This window comes from Peromyscus leucopus, chromosome 4, assembly GCF_004664715.2.
Source record: "Peromyscus leucopus breed LL Stock chromosome 4, UCI_PerLeu_2.1, whole genome shotgun sequence".
NCBI lineage: Eukaryota > Metazoa > Chordata > Mammalia > Rodentia > Cricetidae > Peromyscus > Peromyscus leucopus.
The window spans coordinates 102,546,929-102,562,944 of NC_051066.1; the positions used below are offsets into that span (position 1 = coordinate 102,546,929).

At 44.8% G+C, this 16,016-nt stretch overlaps 1 protein-coding gene across 1 annotated transcript in view; it reads right to left on the bottom strand.

Moving 5' to 3' along the window:
* Window positions 1–16,016, bottom strand: part of Atp8b4 (ATPase phospholipid transporting 8B4 (putative)) — a 203,801-nt gene that overhangs the window by 184,982 nt on the left and 2,803 nt on the right.

A 16,016-nucleotide genomic window follows, 5' to 3' on the forward strand; every position in this document is an offset into this window, starting at 1 on the left:
CACCAAAGTTCATAGCATTTTCTCACTCCTGTTAATTTGCCTTATTGTTAATTTTTCTCGGCAAACTCGAATATGTTACATCATAAGGAAACTTGGAACTTCCTAGTAGAGACTTTATAGGGCAACCCCAGATAAGCCCATATATGCACTGGATTTGATGTTCAGTTTAAATCAACTCTTCTAATTCATCCCAAACACTAGCACTTGGAATCTCTTGGGCTGTGCAAGCATCTGCCTTTCACTGGAAGGTGCTTGAGAATTCCTCCCTACAGCCTGAGCTGGTAACTGCTCCTGAATATGGGAGCTACATATAACAGGGAATTGTTGACCATGCTGCAACAACACACAACCCAAAATTTTCCACTCACTTATTCGTACATATGGCCTTCTCCTGGCTGTTACCCAAAACTAAAATAATGCCATTATTATCTTTTCGCCACGAGCAAATGTGCACAGATTACACACAATATTCATAACCCGTGGAAAAGAACACAGGCAACTTTGCAAACACATGGCAGAGCAAGCAGACATATGGAATTGGTGGCATTCTTTGGGTTAGAAAGAAAAATGGTGTGTCTGCTTTCTGCTCAGAGAAGTGACATGCAGAAGGTACTAAGAGTACTTAAAGAAGTATTGTGTGGTCAGTCACCCAGACACCAAACAAGGGAAGAACTGGTGCATTTGGCTTAGCAGTTACAAGAAAAGACATTTAAGAGGAAGTCCATCAACACCCACTGTTCTAATATGGATCCCTTGGTGTCCAAAACACCGGAAACCATCAATTTGTCTTCCTGTTATCACCCTTGGGTGTGCCTGCAAAAAGAGGCACTGGCAGTAGGAGTCTAGACTTTCCTGGAGCCCAGACCACAAAACTGATGAGTCTCTGAGGGAAGGTTGGTCATTGCTGCCATGTGCTACTGAAGGAGGCGTAATTCTCAGATACAACCCAGTAGAAGTTCCCCTGCTCCCTCCTGTACACCTTCCATGCCATCAGCTACAAGGCTGCCCAGACCATCCCTCCAAAGCCCACTCACTACCCACATCTCTGTTTAGGCAGTGGGGACATCTTGGACATTGTCCCTGACCACAGAACATTCTTCCTCTGTGCTTATCCTCACAAATCTGTCTTGGTCCAGCCTTGGGAAGCTATAGGCCAGAGTCTACATCAAAACTACAGACATCTTCATGAAAGGGAATGGCATCATGTCACGTCATGACCCTGCTAGGAAACCCAGAACACCTCACATTAGCTTTAGGGAAAACATTTTAACATGCTAGCTGAGACCTACCTCCTGGTCTCTGTGCATGTTTCTTACTCAGTTTTCTTCCCGCCTTCACTGCCCCTCTGCCTCTTTTCACTTCTCATGTCTGCACTTCAGAACTACTCAGTTTAGTCTTTTTCCACTGGGGGACCTTTACTAACCCTCTTACCTATATTTATAGCCATGTGACCACAGCCCCGTCAACTCATACATCAACTCATATGGCACTTCCTTCAAGAGGCCTTCAGTGCCCTCTGAAATCAGAGATGGGGCTGTGTTCCACAAAACCTGGTATGGCCATCTCAGAGTCCATGGCACCCTAGACTGTATTTGTCTACTATATTAGTCTTCTCCTCACCACTAACTCCAGTGGGACAGGAGCCTCCTCCTCTGGTCCATAGTTGTGTCCCTGACATCTGACATGTCTGGCCCACAGTGCTACTCCATGTGTTTATTGATTATGAGTGAATGATGACTTCTGTTTCCCTAAGAAATGGACGCACAGGTGATAAAAGACCCTCCTCTTTTAGTGACTATCCCTTCTAAGACTCAAGCCCCAGAGCATCTTCAAGCTGTCATCCCTGTTTGGGGGTTTTGGGGACTTGGGGGTATTTCAGCTCTCTTGTTGACCTCTGTCTTTCCATACATCACCATCTCCTAAACACCCGTAGAGCAGATGAGGAAGAACATCTAAGAACGAGCATTTGGTGTCATAGAAAATTGAAGAGCAGAGAAAGAAGGAAGAAGTGGTCAGATCTTAGAGGAGGAAATGGAGAACTGCAGTCAAAAGAAGATTCGCAGAATGAGTGTTCTTATTTGTTCTTTGACATCTGCATAAATGCGTGTAGTGACTTTCACCCACAACCTTCCCCTATCTCCTCACCTCTGCCATCCTCCCACCCCTCACCTTCCCCCCCTCTTTCCCACAGTCACGCCTCTTTTTTGTTTTGTGACTTTCTGATTTTAACCAGGGGCATCTGTGTAGCCACAGCTTGGCACTATCTGTTGCAACCTGGTGGCCTCACTGTTGGGCACACAACTGAAGACAATGGCTATCTCCACCCCAGAACCAATCCGTTTCCAATAAGATACAAAGGATTTTTTTGATGTAAGTCTTTCCTGTGGAAAAATAACAGACCAAAGCAGTCCTCACCCATGAAGGACTTTCTTCTTGTTCCCTTATTTATTTATTTATCTATCTATTTTGATACAGGGCCTGAAGACCTGTTACTTGCTGTATATCCCAGACTAGCCTCAAACTCACAGCTGTCCTCCTGCCTCAGCCTCCCGATTGCTGGGATTACAGGTATTTCCACCATATACAGCTTTTTCATTGTCAGTTCTTTGCTTCACAAGGTAGGCACCAAAAAAGGAGTCAGAGCAGAGATATGGCATTAGCGGGGAGCACACACAAAGCCTAGAGGCTGACATCTGCTGCTTCTGGTGGCCCCATCTGGCCAGAGGAGAGAGACTAATCAACAAGTCTAAGCCAACTTGTTAAGACATGAAAATTCTCTCTGGGGACTAAATCAGTGTGTTCTGTTTTCACGGGACCAAAATCCCTTATTGGTTTGTTAGACGGGGCTGGGAGAATAGCATTAACTGATAACGAGTGCTAAAGATGAAGCTAAATGCAGTTGTGGGCTGGGAAGGAGACAACAGTAAAAGAGCCATGCAACTCTTCTCTTATTTTACATCTTTCTACAAGTTCTCCTCCTTTCCAAAACTCCCGGGTGTTGAGGCTTAAAAGACTGCCATATCCCTCCTAGAGTTTCTTTATTTGGTACCACTCTTATGTTTTTACTTTCAACTTCTCACTACCACCTCCCAAAGTGTCTTTGAAACCATTTATTTTGAAGATGCCAAATAAATCCATTTTTAATTTTAAACATTTTTACTTTTATAGAAATATTCTCCACTCCATAACTCAGAGTATAACATCATCATTGCTGTGTGGATTAAAAACTTCTGTATGATTTCTAGAAACTTTTTCCTTAATAGTAATCTTACTCAAAGGCTTTTTAATCTCTACAACATTAAAATGAGAAAAGAAAGAATTCACTTTAAAGCCCCCATTTCCACCAATCCAATCTTTTCCTTGTAACAATGGTCATGTGGGTGTATTTTATGGAAGATTGAGTCCAGTGGCTCAGATTTCTGTCAAACTTAAAAGAAATAAGATTTCCCTCAATACTGTTTTATAATTCTTATAATCCTCTTCTTATTCCTAACCTCTTCCTATTCCTCACCAAAACGTGCTCATCCTTAGATGTTCTTCCTCATCTGGGTTAAGGGTCTTTAGGAGATAGTGGTGTACTGAAGGGTAGAGACCAGCAAGAGATATGAAATACCCTCATTCTCTTTTTAGAATGTGTGTATGGTGTGTGTGTATGTGTGTGTGTGTGTGTGTGTGTGTGTGTGTGTGTGTGTATTCATGCACATGAATGTGAATGCTGCACAGTACACATGTGGATATCAGAAGGCAACCTCTGATATTGGCCCTGGCCTTGCACTTTGATTGATGCAGGGTCTCTTACTCATCACTGCATCAACCATGATAGTTAGCCTGCAGATTTCCAGAGAGTCTTCTGCCCTCACGTCCTGCCCTCCAATAGAAACACTGCAATTACAGGGACATGCTACCAGCCAGGCTTTCCCTGAGTTCTGAGGATCCAAACTCATGTCCCCTTGCCTACACAGCAAGTGCTTTATCCACTGAGCCATGAAGCCAGCCCTAAGCTTTTTCATTCTTGCACGGTCATCATCAACTCTCCAAAATGTCTTGCATGGCACTTGTTCCACCTCAATAGGTGTCAGAATAAAGAAAAGGTCATGTTTTGTTGAACTTTGGATCACTGGCAGTCTGGAGGATACAGTAAACACATCAGGGACAGAAGTTTGTGAGAAATAAATGCTAGCTCTAGAAGTAGGAGCTTGGGATTCTGAAATCCAGCTACTTATAAAGTACTTAAGTAAATGAGAGTCACATAAAAATGTTCCCCCTTTTTTAAACTACCCTATATCATAGAAAATAGTAAAAATATATTTTACTGTGGGATGGCTTCATCTCATACAAAGGATCAATATAGTGGTTCCCTCCTACAGAAGTTCTAGTAATATAGAAATGATTTATAGAAAAATAGACAATAGATAGAAGATTGATATAGATAAAACCCCAATAGATATCAGTAGATAAGTATATGATTGATAGATAGATGATTGATAGAGATAGGTAGCTAGATAGAATGTAGATATAGACAGCAATTCAAATAGATAAATAGGAGATAGAGAAATAGTAGATAGAAGATTTATATCAGTAGGTAAATATTATATATACATATATGAGTGAAAGAAAGATAAGTAGGAAAATAGAGAAGAAAGGTAACATCTATATGCATATATATTCATCTAAAAATTAAATAAGTGTATTAAGAAAACCTCAAAGTTTCACTTCCAAAAAGATTTTCTGTCTTAAACACACATGCTCTTTGTACCCTGAGCTGCACTTCTAGCCCTTTTCTTTTCTTTCCAGTTCAAGCTCAGGTTTTGAATCTTGGTCACAGAAATAATTGCTTTAAAGAAGCAAACAGCAAAGTCCGAGGGAGATGCCAACTGATACAGAGGAAATAAGGACTTCTTGACTGAAATGATGACTAAACAAGACACCTAGGAGAGCATCCACATGGAAGGAGGGTGCCTTGTTCATATTGCTATTCAATGAGGAGGTCCCCCCTCAAGGTGAAAATGGGCACACCTGGGTACAGGTGACTCGGTGCTCTAAGATAAGAATTAAACTGGAAATTCCTTTTAATGATGGGCGTCCACTCAGCAATTAGGTTATTACAGACAATTCCCCCTGCTCCAATTCCACACTCACCAAGCAACCTGCTAGTAATAAATTGCTTTCCCACAGAAGCCTGCCTACAGGGAAAGAACACACCAGTCATGTTAAAGTGAACATCTGGTCCTCTCGAAGGTTGCATTACATGTTTTAAACTAATAAATTGCCATTCTTGCTGTGTGTCTTCCATGCCCTGAACTAGTGTTTGTCTGTTTCTGGTGTCCTATTAAAGTGTTGTCCAAAGTCCACAAGACAAAAGGTCTTTTCTGGCCATAGGCTGCTGGGCTGTTTGAGGCCAGGAGGCAGGGTGGTTAGAAGCTTGTCCTCTGACATCTGGGACTCCTGCTTTTCCTGTTGTGTGACTACCAAGCCTAGCGTGAATCTCTGTAAGCCCTGGTCTGACTGACCTAGACTGACTAAAGGTGTGGGTTGCTTTGATCAGGCACATTCCTGAGATTCAACCTCTGAGTCCGGAACATGGATACCATAATGGCTTCCTCCAGCTGTTGTATCCATGGCCCCAGATGTGTGCCCCTCCCACTTGCCCCTCTCCACCCCACTCCTTTCCTCCTGTCCTCTCCTCTCTTCTTTCCAAGCTCCCAATTCCCTCTACTTGTTTCCCTAGGTTTTCTTCTCCTTAGGTGGTTTATGTCCCGGGTGTGCGCTTAGGTGAACCTTGAAATTCTACCTGCAGAAGCAGTAAGGCCTGAAGTGGGAAAACTAGGAGGATGGGTAAGGAACAAGCCCTTTCTTCTGTCTCCCTCGTCCTCACTCGCTGTCCCTTGTCTCCCCACGGGCCCCAGGTTCTCAGAGCTGAGAAGCAAAAGTCCCATAGACCGTCTCTCCCATAGAAAGGAGACCTGGCCATCAAGCTCTAGTCAACCTTGCTTGCCAACTCAAGGGCAGGCCCTAGGACCCCCACTGCCAGACCTTTGAGGGACAGATGCACTCTAAGACTCCTACCAAGAGAAATCCTAATGAACCTTAGCCATGGGAGGTGAGGCCAGAGAAAGGGGAGCACCAGGCTTCTGGTCTGCATGAGTTCAGCTGAGTGTGAGCAAGAGGGTGGAAGGTATGGGGGATGCATACGTCACATTCGGTGTCCGTGACAGTTACGCTTATAGGTTTCACATAGTATAATAACACAGAAGTGAAAACAAGTAAGCCTACTTGTGTGTGTGTGTGTGTGTGTGTGCGTGTGTGTGTGTGTGTGTGTGTGTGTGCATATCTGTGTATGTGAAGTGATGGCTAACAGAGCCAAACTTTTAAATTAATTAGCAACTATATCTAATTACCATGACCTAACAGTAAATTATTTTATTTCTTATAGAACGTACATCTCAATTTTCATCTTCCTTAGCTCTGCATTCACTATTCCCAAGATCCTTCTGTGTGTCCACCTGTTTTTCTCCTCCCCCGGGACTGTGAGCTTCTGAAGAAAGTTCTCTGCTCCTCTCATGACCGGCCCAAGCTAAGCTTCGGGTCATGTTCACAGATGAAGGAAGGAGAAGCACTGGAGGTTAGGGGTGAGCAGGATCAAATGTGAGGAGCTGGACTCCAGCACTGGTGGAGAGAGAGGGAAATGGGGAAGGATGATGATGACTAAGCCAGGGAGGCATGTCTGGAGGAAAAGGGGCCAGAGGAAGAGCAGGAAGGCAAGAACAAGCATGGAGAGAAAGGGCAGGGGGGACAAGACGGGCTGAGAGAGGAGGGAAAGAGGAGAGGAGGCGGCAGAGAGTGAACAACAGAGGAAAAAAAGATTTCATAGTTGATGGACTGATACTGGCTGTATGCTTAATACAATATAAACAGACTTCACGTTGACCTGATATACATTATACAAAAAAAAAAAAAAAATTCACTGGGCACTTGGTCTGAGGCTAAGCCCTTGACTTGTATTATCTCATTCAATGCTCCCCAGAACTCTATAGACAGGAGCCATCATTATCCCATTTTATAGATGAACTGACACAATATTGCTGGGTTCAAGAACCTGTGGTTGACCCTGCCAGGAAGAGTCAGGGGAGATCTGTAAAAATGGGATGATTAAACTCCGGCCCACTGGCCATTGTCGCTGTTCTCCATGTCTCCTTGTGCCAGCCCACTATATACATTTTTTTCACTGATTTTTAAGAATCTTTTAAATTTTATGTATGAGTATTCCCCTGCATTTATGTACGTGTACCACTTGTGTGTCCGGTACCTATAGAGGCCAGAAGAGACAGTCAGACAGATTCCCTCAAACTGGAGTACAGACGGTTGCAAGCTGTCCTGTGGGTTCTGGGAACTGAACCTGCGTCCTCTTCAAGAACATCAGGAGTGTTTAACTGTGGATCCCTCTCTCTAGCCCAAGTCCAAGTGCTTGCAGGATTGCGCTCACAGCACAGGCCACATGGAAAGAGCTGGGAGGCAATGACAAGAAGAGAGCAGAACTCGATGCACGAGTTAGTGTCTCTGCAGCTAAACTGCCACCATCTGTAGGTGATCTTACCTGGGGGCGCAGAACAAAGAGGGGCCAGGGTGACTTCCAGGCTTTAGCATTTGAGCACCGAGGGGATAGAAATGCCGTTGACTATGTTGACGGAAGTCAAGGGAGGAGGAGGACATGGAACAGCAGAAGCAGAATTAGAAAAGGACAATTATAAATTATAAATCCAATCTGATTGCATCAGCCACTTGAGCGTCTTCAAAGCCCAACAGAAGGGACAAATGTATAGACCGAGGGGGTCAGCATATGGGCAAGTGCTGAAGCTGTGGGGATGAATGGTCCCACTGAGGAAGAGCCAGAGGAAGAGGAACAAGGAAAGGTCAGCAGCTGAGAATGAGCCAATCAAAGAGCAAGGATAAAGTGAAGAGAGGATTCAGCCTGCGCAGATGGTCTAGGAAGGGCCACTGAAATGAACAAGTGATCTCCCACTACATCCTTCTCCTCTCGACCCCTCTCGACCAGCATGGGAGAGGCACTCAGCAAACTGCAGTCAGGTGAGTAAAAGCAGAAAGGAAAGGGAAGGGGCCTCAGAGTAAGGAAGAAACGTGTTTCAGGAAGAACAGCATGCTCAGAATAGCTGATATTCACCTATAAATGTATTTATTAATGTTTAAAGTACTTAAGATAACTCAGACGTTATTTTCTCTGGCAGTCTTCCAGGAGAAACCCTTAAACAGCACCACCTTTGAATTCCAATGTCACACATGAGTATCTGGAACATGTGGTTGATTCTGTTGATTCTGAAGCTGAGACTAGAGGAGGAAAGAGGGAGGAAGGAAGGAAGTAAAGAAGGAAGGGAGGGAGAGAGGGAGGAAGGGAGGGAGGGAAGGAGGGAAGAAGAGAGAAAGAGAGAGGGAAGGAGGGAGGGAGGGAGGGGAGGATAGGGAAAGAAGGGGAAGGAAGGTTGATCTACACCTTGAATCCCAGCACAGGGAAGGCTGGATTTCTGTAAGTTCAAGGCCAGTTTAGTCCACATAGCAACTTCCAGACTACTTGAGGCTACATAGTAAGACTCTGTCTCAAGAAAAGGAAAGAAAGGAAGAGAGAGAAAGAAAGAGAAAGAAAGAAAGAAAGAAAGAGAGAGAGAGAGAGAAAGAGAGAAAGAGAGAAAGAGAGGGAAAGGAGAAAATGTTTTACTTCAAGTATTACTCATCTACTAGTGAAATTTTCCGTGGTTGTGCTCATGAACAAAGCACCCCTGTGCTCAAGCGCGCGCCCACACGCAGTCTCCCAAATCACAAAATACCACTCTCCTTTTTTAAAGATTTGTTCATACAATATCAAATAATATAAAATAGTAAATAAAGGCTGCTCAAAATCTCTGAGTTTCCGTCTCCAGTGGAGGCTGAGATGCAGCCACATCTGAGAGAAGCGCAGGTTCATGGGCACAGGCATTTGTACCCCACACGAGCCCCTCTGTTTCCTCAGCCTTTTCTTAAAATCCTTCAATCCCCAGTTAACTTTTCTCACCGGTTTCTTTCTTCTTCACACAGCTCCCTATTGACCTGAGACCTGAAATGCTCTCTTGTCTATGAACAGAACAGTTTAAGGATCAACTTATTTCTTCAAACAAATCCTAGCACTGAAAAATCTATCCCTTGGGCCTCAGGAGCACAGGCCAGTGCGAACTGTACATCTGAAGGATGAATTAATCAGAGAAGAAGCAGGACCTCAAGCTGTGCAGAAGAAACCTGCTACCCAGCACTCCCAAACCAAGATGTTCTTTATGCTGCTCCCATCTGACACTTCAGATGTGATGCTCACAGAAGAAAAATCGGAAATTCCAAGCATAAAGAAAAGAGAATGTCCTATCTCCTATCCACAACTCATTTCCCCAAAAATTATTTTTAAGACAAGGCAAATAACATACAATGTTTCTTAAACCTCAACCACACAGACCAAAACAGCAAAACAAACAGGAATTTGGAAGTCTCAACTAGTCCAGAGCAAAACTCAACTTGATCACTTAACCCGGTAATGGTCCCCCACCTACTCACCACAGCCTGGACCTAGCCTTCTCCCCTAAGAAAGGGTTTTCCCAGCAATGCAGACAGATCAGCTAGGTGATCTGTGAGCACACCAACACAAAGGCAGGGATGGACTGAAAGCTCCAGGACTTACAGAAAACCAACTGACTCTCTGGGGGCATCCTAGAAAAGCTCAACTCACAGAAACAAAACACTTGACCACTTACCACCACCACAACCGGAAGCTGCTGGGTAGCAACTGAATCAACAGTCTTCAGGAAAGGATGCTGTCACCTCAAGACAGCAGCTTCCCCAGCTGCGGGGGGAGGTGGAGGTTGAGGGGGGCGAGAGCACCCCTTGGAAAGAGTCTGAGCTCTGAGGAGCATCTCCTCCTACCGTTGCCTGCTACCACAGCCAGGCAGAACTGGTTAAAACAAAAGGGGACTCCCAGGAGACTGTGACTGGAGGATGGCTTCCTCTGTGGAAATCAGCTACTCAAGGTGGGAGTGATCAATACATGCCAGCTAGCTACCCGTCTGCTCGCCAAACTTCAAGCCACCCTGGACTGAGGACGATGAGCAAGCATCTCTGGAGTTCCCACCTGCTTTCCCAGAGATTAAAGAACCAGCAGTGAGGGTTAACGCATCACAAAGGGAGTTGGGCTCTCTCAGGGATGAAAGCTAAGCACGCAGAAGCAACATCTGAGGTGCAACGCAATACTTCTTTCCCAACATCCTTCATCTCAATGCAGAGGACGCCAGTGTTAACCCTTTCATCTGTTCCATAGGACGTAGATCTTAATTTTTCAGTTTGGAATCATTTTTGAGGGATTCTGGTTTATTAAGTAGAATTAAATGAACACAATATTTCAGGTTTGGGGGTGGTTGTTTTTTTTTTTTTTATTCCCAATCATATAGCCCTGCAGCTCACAGACATCCACCTACCTCTACTTCCTGAGTGCTGGGATTAAAAGTGTGTGCTGCCATACCTGGTAGTTTGTGACTATCTTTTTTTGTTACATAATTTTGCAAATTGCATATGTGAGTACTGCATTGCGTCATTTCACCCCCTCCCTCCCCCCTTCAGCTCCTCCTGTGCCCCCCACTCTTTCTCAAGTCCATGATCTCTTCTTCCTTAATTATTATTGTTGTTGTTGTTGCTGTGTGTGTGTGTGTGTGAATACAAGCTGCGGGGTCTATTTAGTGTTGTTCACATGTGTTTGTTTTTAGGACTGACCACTTGGGACTAGATAATCTATCAGGGAGCTTGTCCCTGGAGAGGACAGGATCTTCATCTCTCATCAGCCATTAATTGTCGATAGGTCTTTATCTAGGGGTGGGGGGTTGTGAGATTTTCCCATCCACAGTCAACTGCTGCTGTCATTGCATGGGTCTTATTTAGGCAGCCATACTGTCAAGATTTTATGGGCACAGCTTCCCTGTCATGTATAGAGGATACAATCTTGCGGCAGAAGCCCTGGTCCTCTGGCTCTGGCGATCTTTCCACCCCTTTTCTGCCATGTTACCTAGGCCTTAGGTGTAACGATTGTGTTGCAGATGTCTCAGTGGTGGGTGAGGCACCCCACATTCAGCTCTCTGCATTTTGACCAATTGTGAATTTCTGTGGTGGTGCCTGCCCATCTGCTACCAAAAAAAAAAGTGGTTTTTGATGAGGGATGAGAGCTATATTTGTCATGGAGGTAAGGATACATTTTTAGAATGCAGTTTGGAATCATGCTGGTTTTGGAATGTGGCGTCAGTAGGCTCTCCTCTAGGGGCCATGACCTCACCAGTCATGGGTAGTTAGCTAGGTTTATGGTACCAGATATGAACTCCTTCCTACTGAGTGCTCCTTAAGTTCAATTAGATGGCTGTTGTTTACGTCCAAGACGTAAGTGCCACTGCTGCACCATTGGGTATGTCTGCCATGTTGGTCCATTCTTATGGTTCCTAGGCTTTACAGTTAGGTAGAACTATTCACTGCTTTCTCCCTTAGCATCTTGCACAGCATCTGCATCTACTATGAGACCTAGTCCTCAGGGAGGAGTCTTCCAAGTCAGCTCCAGCTTGATTCCTCCAAGTTCTGTGTGTGAAATGTGTGATGTCTTCAGACCTGATTGCTCTGGCTATTTTTAAAGGGGGGAATGTGGTTCCTTCTCAACATACCTTAAGACATTCCAGAAGCTTCCCAGAACTCGCATCAGATTTGCCAGTTAAGCACTGGAACCAAGTGTCATTAACCACGACTATGTAACCAGAGCAAGCTAGTCCCTTGTGATCCCTTGTGCTTCAACGCCACTATCCTGTAACATCATCAGCCTAAGGCTCCCCAGCAAGCCAGACAGACAGAAGTTATGGTCCCTCCCTCTTGTACATCCCAAAACTACAGACTCCTGGAAATAAGACCCATGTTTGTCCCTTGTATGCCACAAAGGACCAGGAACAACTTAAGGGAAGAAGCAATCTCTTTGAAAGGGTTAAAGTGAGAGATACTTTACAGTGAAAAGAAGATTGAGCATGGCCTCTGCACCATTTTTAAACCCATTATACTGGCCGATAGTTTAAGTTCAGTAATCAAAATTACCAGAAGAGACAAGGAAATCATCAGCAGACCTGGGCATGCAAGGGGGAAAATAACCAAGGTGTACACTATGCTACCATGCAAACTACTGGACAATCTTAAGTCTCAGCGTCTTACTGGATAAACTGGGAATGATGGGACCTTTTTTTTTTTCAAGCTGTTTATCAATATTAAGCTGATATTAAATGCACCTTAAATGAGCAACAAATAAATTAAAGAATGAGCTAGTATGCAAATTTCATGTGCAGTGAACTGAATAAGGAAAAGCCACACATTACCCAGCACCTCTCACATACTTCTTCTTAATGCAAATTAGTGTCCACTGGCTCCAGAACCTTCTCAGTGGCTGCCACATGGGCTTATTAGAAGAGAAGGAAGGTGACTATACCAAAACTTATTCCATAGGTATGGTTTTTTGACATCTTGAACCAATCACCTACGTTCCTTGCCCTCTAAGACCAAAGTCCCCATGGCTGTCTTTTCATATCTTTTCCATATAAAATAGCACCAACATCAGAATGAGATCAGACAGGAGGGAAAGTATATGTCTGTGATCCCAGCACTCAGGAGTTAGCAGTGCAGTGAGAGTTCACACTGTGATCCCAGCACTCAGGAGTGCAGTGAGAGTTCACCCTGTGATCCCAGCACCACTCAGGAGTGCAGTGAGAGTTCACCCAGTGATCCCAGCACTCAGGAGTGCAGTGAGAGGTTCACCCTGTGATCCCAGCACTCAGTGCAGACTGCAGACAGTGAGTGAGAGTTCACCCTGTGATCCCAGCACTCAGGAGTGCAGTGAGAGTTCACCCTGTGATCCCAGCACTCAGGAGTGCAGTGAGAGTTCACCCTGTGATCCCAGCACTCAGGAGACTGCAGTTTGAGAGTCTCCACCCTCGTGTGATCCCAGCACTCAGGAGTGCAGTGAGATGTTTCACCCTGTGATCCCAGCACTCAGGAGACTGCAGTGAGAGTCCACCCTGTGATCCCAGCACTCAGGGGTGCAGTGACAGTTCACCCTGTGATCCCAGCACTCAGGAGTGCAGTGACAGTTCACCCTGTGATCCCAGCACTCAGGAGACTGCAGTGAGAGTTCACACTGTGATCCCAGCACTCAGTGGAGTACAGTGAGAGTTCACCCTGTGATTCCAGCACTCAGGAGTGCAGTGAGAGTACTGTGAGTTTGAGGCCAGCAGGGGTTTTATAACAAGACCTTAGAGAGGAAAAGAAATGAAAGAAAGAAGGAACAGGAGGGGAGGGAGGTGGAGGAAGAGAAGGAGGGAGGGCAAGAAGGAGAAAGGGAAGAAAGGAGGCAAGGGGGAAGGGGATGGAGGGAGGAAGAGGAGGAGAACGTGCGGTTAATAAGAATAAACAGAAGTTTTGATCTTTTCTTCCTGCACCCCAGAAGACTGCTGCCCACCGTCCCCCACCATTTCCTCCTCCATCCCATCTCCATTCCTCCACACTACTCATTTTCCTGTCCTCCTATATCTACTTCCCTTGAATTGACACCAACTCACTATCCCATTCAGAAATAGAGGCATCAAATCTTTGGAGTTACAGATAACCATGTGGTTTTTAATATCTAAAACTCTAAATTTTTTAAGATCTAAAATCTAAACTTTTTCAGTTCTGTGTATGATCTGGTATGGTGCTCTGAGCTAAAATTCAGTCTTACTTTTCTATTGCTGTGAAGAGACACCATGACCAAGGCAACCCATAAAAGAAAGAGTTTATTGAGGGATTACAGTTTCAGAGGATGAGTCCATGACCATCATGTGGGGAGCATGGAAGTGGACAGGCAGGCATGGTGCTGGAGCAGCAGCTGAGAGCTCACATCTGATCCACAGACATGAAGCAGAGAAAGCACACTGGGAATGGCATGGCCTTTTGAAACAGCCAAGCCCACCCCCAGTGACACACCTCCTCCAAGGCCACACCTCCTAATCCTTCCCAAACAGTTCCACCAACTGAGGACTAAGTATTCAAACATTTCAGCCTAGGGGGCGCCATTCACATTCAAACTACCACGTTCACCAAGAGAAAAGGCAACACAACACAACATCAGCCAATTCCCCTTACAATAAACTCCTACTGGTGAGTTAATCTTTTGTGAAACATCATAGGTCTCCTTACATTGGCCAATATAAGCTGACCACTAGCAGTATGATTTCTTGTGTGGGATTTCCCACCCATTATGAAAGGATGCACAGCTGAATTTTATTTATTACTCAATTCAGAAAAAAAGAATTAAGAGAATGCAAGCACGAGACATTTCTTTTACAGCTAAGGATAGGAGCATAAGTGCTTCTGTACTATTAAAATTCCAGGAATTAAAATGAAACAAAGATAATATAAATCTGCCATTTCATGAAGATTAATATGGCATGATTTAAAATAACTAAAGGATTCTCAATTCCAGGATATTGAAAAGCCCTCGCAAGGGAACAATGAGAGCAGTCTGGTCCTTTCTTGGGCTGGGGCAGCAGGGAGCTCTCAACTCTTCAGCACCTGAACACCAAACAGAAGATGAAGCCATGGCTTCTGTTATGCAGGTCACTCACTAGAACCAGGTGATGTGCATTTAACTTGCCCCTTTAGATGCATTCTGTGTGCCAGAACCAGACAGCCTAACCCCAAGCCAGACAACTGGTAAAGTCACCCACTCCATAGCCAAAACTGGATCCTGAAACAGGTGGATGATATCAGAAAGAGAAGCATTTCCCAATATGGTGCATCAGCCTGTCGGGGTATACAACATCTTCTCTGCATGTGAGCACCCAGGAGAGAACCTGAGCCTCTATTTTTATGAATTGACATCATAAGACTTCCTTCCTGGAACAGCAAAGCTTGCCAGAAAATAAGATGGGAGAAATGGATCCAAGAAGGATCAGTTTGGGGCTCCAAGACTCCTTACTATCTCAGGACCATTAAGACAGGGGAGTCAGACAGCCCTTTTAACACACACACACATACACACACATACACACACACATACACACATACACACACACACACACACACACACACACACACACACACACACACACTAGTTTCTCGTTAGCAGACTATCATCCCAGAAAGAGGACCAGAGTCAAACAACTTTAACAGAGCTCTTCTCTTCACCTCTAGGGCTTTTTGGCCTGTCCAATTAGGTGTGAAGAATCCCTGCCCCATCACATGGCACTAGGAAAGAACGAGGTCAACTTCAGGTTCAAAAAAAAAAAATCGCTGATCAGACCGTGTCTCCCAGACACTGTGCATTCTTCACCGTTTTCCAAGCCATGTTCTGTATCTGATGTAGAAGAAACTCCAAGTAATAGAATTGATGTTATAAAGGACTTATTAATAGATCCGCTTTGGAGACATTAAGTCACACAAAGTAGAATTTAGCTAAGGGGGCTGCCTCCAAAATACTCCAAAAGTAGTGTGCTAATCAGGCCTGTTAGAGATAAGTGAAATATGGGATTCTAGGATGTAAATGTTTATTCACTAGGATCCACCAGTCCTTAGGCTCCATTCCCATAACAAAGGAGACAGCCCTGACTTAGAACCAGCCATTGGGCCTATCCCCATTGTCTATGCTGCTTTGAAACACCATGGCCAATAAGCAAGTTGGAGAGGAAAGGGTGTATTTGGATTACACTTCTACATTGCTGCTCATTGCTGAAGGAAGTCAGCACAGGAATTCAAAGGGGCAGGATCCTGGAGGCAGGAGCTGATGCGGAGGCCATGGAGGAGAGATGCTTACAGGCTTGCATCTCATAGCTTGTTCGGCCTGCTTTCTTATAGAACCCAGGACTACCAGACTGGGGTGTCTCCACCCACCATAGGCCCTCTCCCATTGATCACTAACTGAGAAACTGCCTTAGGGCTGGATCTCA